Source organism: Polistes dominula, unplaced genomic scaffold, assembly GCF_049000335.1.
Source record: "Polistes dominula isolate Pdom_NZ unplaced genomic scaffold, Pdom_raw_medaka contig_16, whole genome shotgun sequence".
NCBI classification, from domain to species: Eukaryota; Metazoa; Arthropoda; class Insecta; order Hymenoptera; family Vespidae; genus Polistes; species Polistes dominula.
The window spans coordinates 5,398,805-5,414,065 of record NW_028301040.1 but is presented as its reverse complement, the minus strand read 5'-3'; the positions used below and the strand labels follow the sequence as shown (position 1 = coordinate 5,414,065).

The 15,261-nt window shown below is 37.6% G+C and overlaps 1 long non-coding RNA gene across 1 annotated transcript in view; it reads right to left on the bottom strand.

Annotated features, from left to right (window-relative positions):
- LOC149031813 (uncharacterized) overlaps window positions 1-15,261 on the bottom strand; it is a 120,284-nt gene that overhangs the window by 69,603 nt on the left and 35,420 nt on the right. The window contains exon 2 of the long non-coding RNA XR_016177355.1: window positions 14,997-15,057. This is a non-coding gene — a long non-coding RNA (uncharacterized LOC149031813). The remainder of the gene's footprint in view (window positions 1-14,996; window positions 15,058-15,261) is intronic.

Here is a 15,261-nt window from a genome sequence, read left to right as displayed (position 1 = left end):
GACTTCGAGAAATACAAGAAATATATGATAAAAAAAAGGGGATGGAATATTCGCAGATAATTCTAAGAATAATACAATATAACGAGTAACATTTCATTGAAAATAAAAATATCTTAGAAGTTTGAAACTTGTTGTACGATAAGTGACAATTACTTCAAAAGTATCTATGGAAAGTTACAACAAAACGTACGTGTAACTATTTCGATCGAATTCAACCAAAGTAAAAAGTTACCCTCATTCGATTTTATTTTTCTATTGTGCGAAAGTTTGGATCCACCTTCTCGAATAGAGTTCACAGTACTTTGGTTCCAACCTTGAAAAGATTTCGCATTGTAAAATTCTATTTCTTTCTTTCTTTCATCTTTAGCACACTTTTCTGTGCACTCTGTTGTTTTGCGCCGAGATAGTTTCCGATAGAGATAGAGATTGAGAAAGAAAGAAAAGGAGAGAGAGAAAAAACGAGGTCTCGAGGTCGTTCCTGGGCGTGGTAGCATCCACCTTTACATCTTGCATATACCTTTTTTGACCTTCTATCTTTCTCTACATTTATTCATTTTGTTCTTTTTCTTTATCTTTTACCTTTTTTTTTTACTCCCTTTCCTCCCCTCCCCGTTCGCAAAGTATCTTTTCCATTTCTTTCAACCCCCCCCTCTCCTTCAACCTCAGCCCACTTTTTTTCATATTCGGTCGTCCAGCCCTCTTCTTCTTCTTCCTTCCTTTTCCTCCTCCTCCTCCTCCTCCTCCTTCGTTTCTTTCCTGGGCACCCTCGTCGCGACCCAATGGATGGGTTTCGACTCTTCGGGCCATTTATTTTTTCTCCATCCTGGCCTTCAGGGCTGTCCAAACGACGGCCGTCAGCCTGTGAAAGGTCTGCCTATTGTTTTAGCCGGGGTACGCTTAAATTGAAGCCTCCAGCGATCGTCCAGGCTCTTTTAACGAAAAGGAATAGGAAGACACAAATCGAGAACGCATTTTGTTTTACCATGTAAACTTCTTCTTCTTCTTCTTCGTTCTTGTTTATGTATACTATCGTTATCATTGGATTATTTTACGAATTTATTATTAATACACGTTTTCTTTTTTCAAATACGATCCATTAAATTATCAAAATCAAATTAAAACAAATATGTATTTGTAAATGATAAACTATAATTGTCACTTTTCTTAAGAACTTTTCTACACCTATAAGATTCGTGTTGAAACTTACAAGAGTGACAATTATAATATATCTTGTTTTAAAAGCAAATAATATCTGAAGATAAAGAAAACATAGTGAGTAAAGTTATTTTATTTCTTTTTACCTAAAGAAAAACAGATCAGATCCGACAATAGAAATAAATATTGTTTCTCGTTGTACATCTATACAAAGCATCTCTTAATTCACACGTTATTTGCATTATAAGATAAAAAAGAAAAAAAAAATTGTAATAAAGTAGTTCTTTGTTTCGAAACTATACTTGAGTACCAATTGATTTCATTCCGACCTTAAACTTCGTGAAAACAATGACCAATAAATACAACGAGAATGTACGATAGATCTACGAGGAATAGTATTGGCTTAATAAAGCTTGCAAGGAATATATACATACACATATACATTTGTATAAACATATATAAATATAGGCGTAAATCTTAGGTTGCACTTGTTTTAATGGAACACAGAGTGTAATTCAAAAATGTTTATCCTCTCTCTTAAAAAGGTTTGGTTGCGTAGAAGATTTGAACGTCTCAATCTCTTGGGAACTCACCGACATCATCAAAGTAAGTCGTCCGCAAGTGAAAAAGGAAGATTTAACAAAGGAAAGAGTGAAGATGAAAAAAGTTTAAGTCAAAGAAGGGGTTAAGGGGTTACAGCATGCAAAGAGGGACTTTCCTCTCTCTCTCTCTCTCTCTTACTCTCTTTCTTTCTTTCTTCTTCTTCTTCTTCTTCTTCTTCTTCTTCTTCTTCTTCTTCTTCTTCTTCTTCTTCTTCTTCTTCTTCTTCTTCTTCATCGACGAGTTTCGCGCGAGGTTCGAAGAATGGAGCAAGCAAAAAATTGCGAGAGTACCTTCTTCAAGCTTTCCTCTCTTCTTTCCTCTCCTCTTCATCTGTTGCTCATTCTGAAACGAGAGGGCACGCACCTGGGCGAACCATCGGCGCGTTCGAGAGGCAAACGAGAAAGAGAGAGAGAGAGAGAGAGAGAGAGAGAAAGAAAGAGGGCCAAGCAAAGACAGAAAGGGAAAGAGGACGAGCTACCTCTGAACGGCGAACAAAAACTCTAATCGAACTTTCCGAAGCCAGCTCGTGCCTTTTGTTGGACGTTTTATCACCGTTGCCTGGAGGTACTATATTTATATATATATATATATATATATATATATATATGTTTGTATACGTGCACAAGTATATATATATATATATATTTATAAGCGTGTGTACACGTTTCCTATGTATATCTACATGCATTTTCGTTCTTGGTTATTAAAGAATGGGCGTCCTCGATAAAGATATTTATTTATTATTTTTCGCGACCCCTCCGCCCATAACCAGCCTCACCCGCTTAACTCTTCTCCCTCATCTATCCCTCTCTTTCTCTCTTCCAATCTTTCCCTTTCTTTCTTCATTTCTCGTCTGCACTTTCCTCCACTTGCAGTAACCGGCTCTTCTCTTTTCTCGATCTTTGCCAAGATAAACCCATACATGCTAATCGAATCTGACTCGACTGAAAATTTTCGTAAAATGCGATGTTGCACCGATGATATTTCTTTTCGTTTCATTTTTCTTCAAACGAATGGATCCTTTTTTTTACTTCCCTTTCAACTTTCATACGAGTCCCTAATTTATTGCGTAAAAATTTCTATCAGATATTAATTATTAAATCCTATTTATTAATTTATTAACACTCGAAAACAATTTCCGCAAATCTTCTAGAATGAATAGAAAGAACTTGCTTTAAGGTTTGCACTAACGCAAAGTAGTATCGTAAAATGATATGTAAATGTACTGCAATTTGTCCTCGAACACGATTACTCTATTCTATTCTCTCTTACTCTTTTAAAGATAGAGAGAGAAGAAAGAGAGATAGTACAAATACATACTCGTTGAGTATACTAAGCAATGAGAGATGCATCTGCAACTTGTGTACAGAATTCTTTAAGACTTTCCTTAACTATCACGAGTTTTACGATGACGGAAATTGTTTGCTAATTAGGAATACGAGACAGGAAGTAGAGAAGGAACATTTTCAATAATAACTATTTCAAAAGAGATACATAAGGTAGAAGAAGGTGAAAGAAAGATTAAAAAGGAAGTTTCAGGTGTCGACTAGAGAAATAAAATGATTGGATAGGATGACGGTTCGTTACCACCAGCTGGCACCTTAACTCCCTTATGGTAGCTTCTATCCTCTACATCGATCCTCTTTGATTTCAACTTCTCTATCAACGTATGCCGCTTGCTTCTATCTACCTTTCGACGATTGGAAAATGATCGTAGGATCTAACCCGTAAGTATATACGTGAACGAATTGTCGAGTCATCTGAAAATAACGATGTTTCCTCCTAAGAACTCGATCCCTTTTAAACAGTACACAATAAGAATATTCAATTTCCTTTGCGGATACCTTCTATAAACAATCTTGTACAAAAAGTAAATACCTAAGATAATAATATTTATTTTAAATCTAATGTTCGTAGATTTGTTTAACGATTTATGATAAGAAGTGGATGTTTGCTCATGTCAATAGAAAACGAACTTGTTACAAGCATCTGTCCGATTTTGTAAGAACCCGAAAATTTGGATGATAAACAAAATATATCAATTTTATTTCATAACATAAGATTTCTATACCAGATTGTAATAAGATACAATTCTAAATCGTTTCATTAAACAATCCTATCAAGAAAGTAAAATAATAAAAACTGAAGAAGAAGTGAACTGAAGAGAAACGAAAGAAGAAGTAGAAAGAAGAGAAGGAAGAGAAGGAGAAGGAGGAGGAGAAGGGATCGAGGTGGACCGCCAGGAAGGTGACCTCTTGGTTGACCTAAGACGCCTCCGCAACGACGACCTTAAGCATCGTCGTGGTGGTTACAGTCGCGATTGCCAGCTCGAGAAGCCGCTCCCGGATTTATTTAATTAGTCCTCGGGCTACTACCGTGCCTCGTCAACGTGTCTGTCCAATTGTTGTTCCTCTCCTCCTCCTCCGCCTCTATTCCTTCTTCTTTTTTTCTTCCTCCCTTTTCTCTTCCAACTTAGCATCACCCTTAAGCATTCTCCTTACATTCGTACGTCCTTACGTTTAAAATCTTTCCTCTTCGTCTGTTACCCACTCGAATTAACGCTCGGGACCATTCCTCTCGTCCTTTTCTTACAGCTTTGTACAGGCATGCCTATATATAAAGTGTACAAGTATCTGTGTATATATGTCTGTATGTATATATATATATAAATGATACAGTGAAACGGAGGCTGGAGCTCGTCTCGCGCACGTACGTGCGGGTATACCGATGCTAATTAAACGGAACACAGACCCTAGATATTTATCCCACGCTTGGCGACGTCCTGCCGCCCTCTGTGGGCACCCGGTATCATTCCTCCTCCTCCTACTCCTCCTCCTCCTTCTCTTCTCTTCTCTTCTCTTCTTCTTCATCCTCATCCTCGTACTCATTCTCATCCTTATCCTACTCGTGCTTCTTCTTCTTCTTCTTATTTATTTCTGTTTCTTTTTCTCTCTACCTTTCTCTCTCTATTTTCTTCCAGTCACGACGGATGCGAATAGAAATGGAGCGAACTCTCTCGAGTAGTCAGTTCGTCCTGTCTTGTATGTTGAACTTAAACGTTCTGCACGATTGCATTTTGATTTAGAGAAGTGTAAGATAAAAAGGGGTAAAAGTAAATATAGGTAACTGTCGAGAAGTTGAAATATCATTATTTAGATACTTCCTTGAAAATTATCGTCGTAAGAATTTCGGATTAAAAAAGAAAATAAACAAAAAAGATAGCAAATAAATCTCGAGCGCAGCTATGACAGAAAAAGATATTCATGATTTCCACGTGTGGTGGTGGTGGTGTGGTCCCCCATTGTAATACGAGAGAAGAAGACACACTTTTTCTTTTCAAAAAGTCCAGCCAGTCTTTACCTTTTTTTTTTTTTTTGTCTTACCATACAAACAAATACTTACTCGTTAAAAAAGAAAGCAAATGTTAGGATGGTATGGGTTTAGTGTATTACTACCTGCTGCTCGAGATATATTTTTTCGCATATTTGGTCATCGACGTGGACTGTCGGTCGGTCGGTCGGTCGCTTTAATTCTGGAAAAAGACTCAAGCAAAAGGTAGCCAAGAAGAAAAGAGAGATATATAGAGAAGAGAAAGAAAAAAAGAATGAAATAAATAAAGAACAAATAAAAAGGAAAGAAGAAACCCGCCTTTAGTGAAGATGCAAATATCCCGAACGCAGCCAATCGTCGAGCAAACTCATTGTATGCGTTCTCGAGACACTCTCACCCGACATATTTCTCTTCGTTTACCCTTTTACTCACCTCTTCTCCCTTCCTCCCTTTTTCTCTGTCTCTCTTTAGGCAGAGTACGACTAATGCTAACTATGCTAAGGGCCGCAAGACGAGAATGTTCCTCGTTACCCAGATGCCCAACCCTCTCTCTCTCTCTTTCTCTTTCTCCCACCCTGCCTTTTCTTCTCTCCTCTTCAAACCTAACCACCCCCACCCCACCCTGTTCGTAGTCCTTCCGTAATCGGGATATAAATCTCGATTAGCGCGGTGCTACCCCGACTACCTCCTTCCGCCACATATTTCGGTTTGGAACAAAGTTTTTCAGCTGCATAATGTGTAACCGACCGAAACTTTATTTACTACCATGGACCATCGAAGATAATATCCCACGGTTTTTGGGACGTAAAGTAAATAGTTAGATGCGTCGAGTATAACGATATTCAATTTCGCTTAGTTAGATCGATTATGGTTGATTTGATTTCCCAAGTTATGTCAACTTTCTTCCAGAATTGAAAAATCTTAACTTTATGATCAGATATTTATCACAAAAATAAATTGAAAATAATAGAGATAAGTTAAAGTATGAATTCGAAATGATAATGTAACGGGATATATTATAATGTTTGGTATATAATGTTGGAGAAAATGCTTTAGGTTTCTTATCGTATATCGAAAGGTCGAAACTAGGTCGATGGTATCGTCGATTGCGAATCAATCTCGAAGGCACGCTTAACGGTTTAACTCACCCCGTTTTCTATCTCTTTTCTTTTTTACGTTTCCTTGTGCTGTCTTTTTTTCTTTTCATTTTATCTCCTTCTATCAGATTTAACGCCTCTTGACGTTGCAGAATGCAACGAGCATACTCATTGCGATCGGTGTATTGTATTACCATTACCATTTTAACTCATGCTAATGCTCCCGCGCGCGTTGGTAGCTCCATGCAAATGTTTCACCATGTTATTCTCTCTCTTTCTGTTTCTCTTTGGTCTCTCATTCTTCTTTTCTTGTTCTCTTTCTCTTCGCTTTCACCCGCCATCATCGGTGTAACCAACAACGAGTGTGAGCTCGTTGCATTCGAGGAAGGTGGAACGTTGTATTCATCAAGCCGAATGATTTGAAAAATCTCAAGGACCTTCCTTTCTTTCGAGGTCTTTAGCACTGTGACGTCTGTGATTTATCGAGTAATATTCAACCAGGTCCGAGTAACGTTAATCTGAATAATGAGCCACTACCATTCGAGCACACCACCTTTTCACTATCGATAAATAATGCTCGTGAACTCTATCTATCTATATATCTACCTCTTTCTTTCTTTCTTTCTTTCTTCCTTTCTTTCTTTCTTTATTTCATTCGCGATTATATTCTCGCCAAATCTTTATGTTTCGTTTAATCTTGTTCATTTTGTTACTCATTTAGATACAATAACGATCGAGAGAAGCATTAAATAATAACCTTTGATCTATCCTTTTTAATCTTTACCATTGTGATTTATACTTTAGAGAGTACCAACCACCATCACCCTTTTATCCCCCCTCGATAGTAAGTCTAATTGTAAATAGATAGAAAAAATAAATAAAAAGAGGTAAGCTCGGTACGTTTATCTATAAGCAAAAGTTAATCTACTCTTAATCACAAAGTTAATTCGTTCTCTACGAAATAGAAACGCGTTCAGGATGGAGACGAATTCGATTTCTATCTCATTCTATATCGCTACGATCTACCAGTATCCGGCTAATAGGTACAAGTAATCCGTTTTGCTTCTTCTTCTTCTTCTTTTATTTCTCTTTATCTTATTTCTTCCGCTTATGGGGGCTGCCACGAGACAAGATCGTTAATAAATGGAAATTCGTTTCTATTCCAGTAGCCGGTCCATTCGAAAGATTTGCGAATGCTGTGATTTCGAAATATCTCTCTCTCTCTCTCTCTTTCTGTATAGGTTTTTTTTGTATTGGATTGCAATCAGTACGCGATTATTGGAACCAATAAAAATACCAAGGTTTATCTGATTTCGCTTACGACGGTAGCACGAAACTATCGAATAGCAATAGATTATATGTTGTTAAAGAATCTATGTTATTTTGCTCGCTGACATATCACTTCTGAGTGCTAAATAATTATCTTTTTTTTCTCACATTCCCATATTAAATCGGTGATATCTCGAAATGCGAAATATTCTCGTAGAAATAAAAGATTAACATTTTTTTTTTTTTTAATGAATTCATAATGTTGTAAGTTTTTATTTCATAGAAGAAATGAGATATCAGCGACAATAACTTTATCATTTTTAAAAGAAACATTAATATATTATAGCTAATCTAACAAATTATGTTTGTTATCCCGTCCTTAATGATCGTCAACTAAGACAGCCGTCATTAGCAAATGGATATTCGATTTTGCTTGGATTTGATGACAGGCAGATGGTAAAACTTCTTTTCTTTTCTTTTCTTTTCTTTCTTTCTTTATTCTTTTTCATTCTAAAAAAAACTCTTTCGATAGATTCGAAGATTCTTTTAAACTTTGTACTTTGCCGACTTCAATAAAAATACTTTAGCTTATCTGAACATTTCATCTGGTTGCGTTACCACTGCGTAAGAATTTACGACGACGCGTTTTAATGCTTACCGGTAAGCATTAATTTATCGTTCGTAATAGCACTCGATTTTAAAGAGATTTTAGCACGTTTCGATTACCCATGTAATAAACATAATAATTAAATGAAATTTCACAAGTGAGAGAGAAAGAGAGAAAGAAAAAGATCAGTAAAAAACTATTTATTATAAAGAAAAGAAAAAAATATAATAAAAGAATGAACTTATCGATGTAATAATGATTAAATATAATTTCAAAATAAAAATGAGGGTAGAGAAAAAGAAGGAACCGTAGAAAGTCGAAATCACTTTTCGTCTTTTGAAACCCAGGGCGCAAATACAAGTTTAAACAAATGGAAATTCGATTCGGGAGTCTCGAAGGGATAGATCGATAAAACTACACACGGTCCAAGAGGACGGTTTGGTCCAACAAGCGGACGACGGATGGAGTTATATCGTTCGCCTTGGCGAAGGCACAAGATATTTTCAGAAGAACGAACACAAGAGAAAGGGGGAGGGAAAGAAAGAGAAGGACCAAAGAGTGATATCTACTTTCTCGATAGGTCCAAAGAAGAGAGAGAAAGAAAGAAAAAAAGAGAATTAGAAGAAGAAGAAGAAGGATGAGAAGAGAAGGAGAGGACGATTGCTCCCAATGCCGCCCTCAACCCATTCACCTGGCCCTCTTTTCTCCCTTCCTCAGTCCTCTCCTCTCACCGGCAAGGAGAGGCGGCGTCCCTCGGTCCTTCTCCTCCTCCTCATCCTCTTCTCGAAGGAAGGAGGGGCGCATTGTGTGTTTCCAAGAACGGTGCGCTTATCGGTGGATCTGTCGCGGTAATGAGGTATCAGCCGGTTCAAAATAAAGGAATAAACGTAAGGAAGAGGGTGCTGGTGGGGTGGTACGTTGCATCTCTTGGTAGTGGTGGTGGTGGTGCTGTTGATACTGTGGAGGGATGAGAGGGACTGGAGTAAGGGGACTGGAGAGGGTTGGGCAAAACGAAAAGGGGGACTCTGTCTTCGGCAAACACACGGGCCTTCCCGATACAATGCTTCGATTAAACATTCGCTGCCTAAATAATCAGCCTCAAGGAAGAGTAAGAAGAGGAAGAGAGATGGAAGAGAACTTGAGACTGGTAGAAGAGGAATGAGAGAAAGAGAGAGAAAGAGACAACGATACTTTGACTTCGGACGGACAGAATGGAAAGGAAGAGTGCTCAAGGGTATATGTGTATGTATGTATATGTATGTGTCTGTTGGTACACCGAGCATGTGCACATAAAAGAGAAAGAGAGAAAGGAAGATTTTCGTTTTTTACAAGTGAAAAAAGGACACTATATCGTTCTCCGTTTTCGAATCGCAAAAGGCTTCACCACCCTGTAGATTCTCTTCGTTTGTTACAGTGCAACGTTTCTCTCTGTCTTTCTCTGTCCCTTTATTTCTTTCTTTCGGCACCCTTACGGTAAGTGTATATACGTATTATGCAAAGTGGGTAACCGTAGGTGGCCTAGCGCGCCGTGTAATTAATACCCGATGCTCTCCTTGTCTCTTTTCTTTTCTTTTTTTGCTTTCTTTCTTTCCTTTCTAACATAAGTCGAGGAAGGGCACTGGAAAAAGAAGAGGGACTGTACAAACCTATTCTCGAAAGGGAGAGAGAGAGAGAGAGAACGAGGAATATCGAATTAATGCGACGACCGTGACCTCATCGAGGTAATTACCGGAGACGGGCTTCTCTTCGGTACACTCGTCGGACGTCCGGGACTACTCGTCGGAGGTCCGACGTTCGATGTTTGCCACACCACCCTCAAAGTTTTCGCGACATTCGTTAAGATTCACGTCATGCTCTTAAAAAAAAAAATCTATGTTTCCGAAAAGGATACGAAATCCTTTCCTCCTACCAGCTGATTTTTTTTTGTTTTTTTTACTATGGATAATAATATAAATAACAAATGAACGATCAAACTATCTCGAGATGGAATATCTAAAGAAGGGATTGGAAAATTGCATAATTCAATTGATTGCAATATTTATAACAATTAAATTGAATCTATACTATTTTCTTTTACACATACACCTATTTATTTAAAATATTAAATTTATTCTTCCTATCCTTTTTTTTCAAAATTATATATTCATCCATTACTCTTACATTATTCAGCAATCATCAATGGATCTTGACTGATTCGATGTTAAATAAATATCTTTGATTGTAAGGAAGAAAAAAAAAGAAGAAAAGAAAATATATTGAAGAACGAATCAAGGATCGTTTTAATATTGAAAAGAAGGGGAAGAAGACGGAGGGGTGGGTCAAAGGTCAAGGAAATATCGGCGTCGTTCGAAGGTGAAAGTCGATAGGTGGAACGCGTGGCACAACTCGAAATAAATCCGTCAAAGGAGGAAGAGAGAAAAGTTGTTGTTGTTGTATAAGAGAAGGTACGGTAGCCCTCCCGGAGTGGTTCTAACGGTACCCCATACTCTCTCTCTCTCTCTCTCTCTCTCCCCGTGGACACACCATGGAATTCTCTCAATGATTCGCGAACGTCGACACCCACGCTCGATGCGTTTGCCACGCGCTGAGCCTTGTTGCAACAGACACCAACCCAAGCTTTGTGCGACTTTAACGACGACGACGTGGTGCATGCATACCTTTCTTGCTTTATTAATGTGGTAGTGGTGGTGGTGGTGGAGTCCGTTCGAGCTTCGTATATGGCTGTTAAAGCGCCTAGACAAACCATAAAACCTGATCTTTGCGACTTCGTCGAAAAATCCACCATGGTGTTCATCGGATAACCCTAGCAAAACCTTTCTTCCTATATACGCCTAAGTATAATACTCGCATACCTATCTATGTATTAAGATAACTGGAATGTTATCAAGCTGTATTTTTTTTTTATATTCAACTTTTCATACAAAAATAATTTCAATAGTAGTAAAGATATTCTTTTTTTATCAAAGATTCTTTTCTATCTATCAAATTTTACATGAGTTTTTTCTTGATACCTCTAATATTGTTTTTTTTTCTTTAAAATTATCTTTGGAAATTGAATATCACTGATTTTAAAATTGAAATGTCTATGTGTATATACTACATTAAATTATGAAGATAAATGATCGAAGATCATCTAACTGATTAATTTTCTGATTTACGTAAGACCTAGTACCAGTGTGCCCGTATCAAAAGTAATCGTACGATCGATAAAATCAAAAACGTGTTGTGTCGGTATCATGAATATCGTTGAGAGTTAGACATAGTCATTCGACGAGACGAAAAGTCCAATGGCTATGAAATTATTTGAATCTAACTGAGTCTTTTGAAGTTTATTTATGATAAAAAGAAAAAAAAATAACAGAGATAGAAAAGAAAAAGAAACGACGATGACGACGACGATGATGACGATGATGATACCCGGATGATGATGATCCAACTGGCATAAGAATACTATGATACGTTGTAAGGTGTCAAAGAATGCGATTGGCGTAGTACGATAGGAGAACTACGCTTGTAAATGCCAGATGGTCTATCTTTCTTTTTCGATATGGAAGCGAAGTAGCTAACTGTATTTTGAATATACATACATGTGTACAGAAAAAAATGTTTACCTTATCGTTACTTAATCTTTCTTTTCTAACAAATTTAAACGAAACATTCAAAATAATTCAAAATATATATAGATATGTAATATAAATTGAATACGATGACAAAAGTCATGTATTTACAAAAAAAATCGTATTTATCAATTAATTAAAATTATTGAAATGATCTTAAAATATTGAAAACAATTCATTTAGTATCCTTACAAATAAAATATTATCATTATCAATTATTGTATAAATGTGATAATAAAAATAAAATTAAAGGAAAGGATCAATCGGTTGACAAGAGCAAGCACCACCATCTCGTTACCCTTTTCTTCGAGTAGACGAATGTTGAAACGAAAGAAAAGGAAACAAGGTATAAAAGATAGAAAGAGAGAATGATGATACACCATGGGAAGAAGGTTTCACAAGAGAGAACTGGAAGACCGAAACTGGCATTAGGATGCGCGGGCATTCTCGTATCCCGTTTCAAGATGGAGATAGTCTCGGTGTCTCGTCCCGAAACGTTGAGAGAGAACGAACGGCCGAAGAAAGAGAAAGAGAGAGAAAGAAGAGATGGCTAGAACCTTTTCTCGAGCACCGACACGTGGAAGAAGAAGAAGCCCTTTTCGCGGTCCTTGAAGGGCACATTTATCACCCTCTATTGTTGCGAGGCCAAACATCCGGCCTCTCTCTGACCACGTACCGACTCCCACCACACCCACCGTTTCTTCTCCGTAACTCAGAAGAATTGAGATTCGCAGGAGCAAGTCGGCGAAATCCTTTTACCCCTTTCGATAGGAGGAGACTACGACATCCTACAAACGAAATCCTAAGTGACCCAGCTTCCTTCTTCTCGTCTTGTCATGTAGAATTTTATAATCATTTATTATATTCTAACAATCTTTAATTGTTCTAATGAATGTTTGGGTACATTTCATTACATTTGTATTGCACACTTATATAAAGAAGTTATAAGTTACATTTTGTTCAAAATTAAAAGACAAACTTGTTCGATGTTTTGAAAAATATTTGAAACAATTTGCAAATAAAAAAATGTGAAATATTTAAACAGAAAGAAAGGTGATTACTTTGACATAACTTTAAATATAATTGAAAGATATTTCTTATATACTAGTACGTGTACCTAAACTTTCGGTGTTGTAGTGCATGTAATCGATGAAAAATTTGTATAAAAAAAAAACTTTGAAATTGTTTACTTATCAATGAACGATATTTATTGAACGATCGTGACGTGGTCGACTACAGACGACCAGAGAATAGCAGTATTTTGAGAATGGTTTCCTCTTCAGTACTCCAAAGCGTAGAAACGATATTATTAAATGGGAAGATCTGAAATCATCTCTCGGGAAATCAAACCCAACCAAACTCTAATCCGCCATTCATCGTAGTCGAAACGATCCTTAGTTCGCGTTATTTTTCCCATTAACCCATTCATTACACGAACCCGTTGCTATTGTCCTCAGCAACCCCATAGTTTGCACGTAAACTATGATCGGGATACAATTTCGCTTAAGCAAAGTTCCACCCTCTCGCCCCCATCTAATTTTCCATTATGCGTCTTATCGTATCTCGTTTTCTCTTTCTCTTTCTATCTCATTCTTGTATACTTTTGAAATACGTTCGTTGATTGTACATAAGACTTAGAAGAGAAACATTACGATCATGATTTCCTCAATACGATACGAAAAACAAAAAGAAAACAACACCCTCGTTTATAAAATTCCTCGAATTTTCTCATAATCTAAATACCAAAAGTGCAAGGTGCAATATTGAATCTTAACGGTAGACGTTACAGGAAGTCAGAACGAGCTCAAGATTCTTCAGTGCAGAAAGAAATTGTCGTCTAACTGCCTGCCTGCCTGCCTGCCTGCCTGCCTGCCTGTCTTCCGAATCTTGAGCATTCTGAGATACCTAAGAAGAAGAACAAGAAGAAGAATAGTAAGAAGGAAAGTAGAGAGCAGAGAACAGAAAAGAAGAGGAGTGCGAGCACGGGGGCTGGGGATTTTTTTCGTGTGGAACGCGAGGAATCGCCTTATAAGTCTTCTCAGAGTCCGAAAAAAGGGAGGAGGAAGAAGACGAACGGAGGAAGGCAGTAGCAGCGGCAGCAGAACTGTAGAAGAGGAAGAGGAGAGAAAAGGTAGGGGGAGAGTAGAGGTAACAAAAAAAAAGAACGCACGATTGTCCGGGGCCGATTCTTTCTTCCTCTTCTTCTTCTTCTTCTTCTTCTTCTTCTTCTTCTTCTTCTTCTTCTTCTTCTTCTTCTTCTTCTTCTTCTTCTTCTTCTACTTATCCCCCTATCCACAACGACCATTGGCTATTCCCGAAACGGATGGTCGAAAGAGAAAGGCATACTTGCTTATATACCTTTCTTTGGTATTGTAAAGACGAAATAAGGTTGAAGAGAAAATGGGGGAAAAAGAGAGTAAACTCTGATTGAAAGAAGTCTTCCTTCGGCTTGATCCCAAAGGAGAAGATAGCCGAGATATCGGTTATCAATTAACGAGGCCATACAGAAGCCCGAAATACATTGGTCTTCGTCGTCGTCGAGGGAACTGGCACTGGTAATTTAGGGAGAGACGTAGCTGTCGAAAAAAGAGGAGAGGGAAGAGAAGGTAGAAGGGTTGAGAAGGAATGGCGAGGATTCGAGACAGCTGAAAGCGGCTCCCATATCGACGAAACAAATGCAAAGCGGAGATCGCGGCACCGCCTTAAAGTATCTACCGTTTGGTCCTCCTTCTCTTGGGCTTGAGTAAGATGGAGTGGGAGAGGAGGAAAAGGACGAATTCGAAGCACTCTTTCTCTTGATTCCTTCCTTCCTTCCTTTCTTCCATGCTTTCTTTCTTTCTTTCTTACTTCGTTCTGAGGAGGTGAGAGACAAAGACTCCTTCGCGTGGTATCTACGTACCCATAATTCTTTCAAAGGACCAAACTCTCCAGACCGATCATTGCGTTCCTTGTAAAGTGTCATCCTGGACCACTGCTGGATAAAGGGTACCGCGAACCAAAGGTAGAAGGACCAACGAGAAACGAGAGAACGTTGGATACCCCAAAACTAATGCCCGCTAACGCTTTATGTCAACGGAATTGGACTCTGATTCTCTCTTTCTCTTTCTCTTTCACTTTCTACGTAGGAAGAACTTGACTTTGTAAGATCGCCTATCGCAAAGGAGACGGAAAGATTTATCGATTTGACCAAATGAAAGAACGAAGAGCCAACGTAAAGAAGAACAAAAAAAAAATAACAAAAGTATTTCTCTCGTACAAGGACTGGATTAAATTAGTTCACATGATAGGGTCCTTTAAAATAATCCTTCTTTTACTTACATTCGATGAGAAGAGTGACCTTTAAACTCTGTATTCAACCAAAATTCATTCTGATTCTTACCTGAAACATAAAAAATAAACAAATGTTAATATATGAATATAATAGTATTATTTTATAGTAGCATTAAAATAATATAGTAATTTTATTTCTACTACTGGTATAATGTTTAAACGAAATAATTTATTTCTATTTTCTTTTTTGCTATTTCAAACTATCGTAATAACACTTATCGTTTTGTTACACCAGAAATGAGAAAGGATAAGA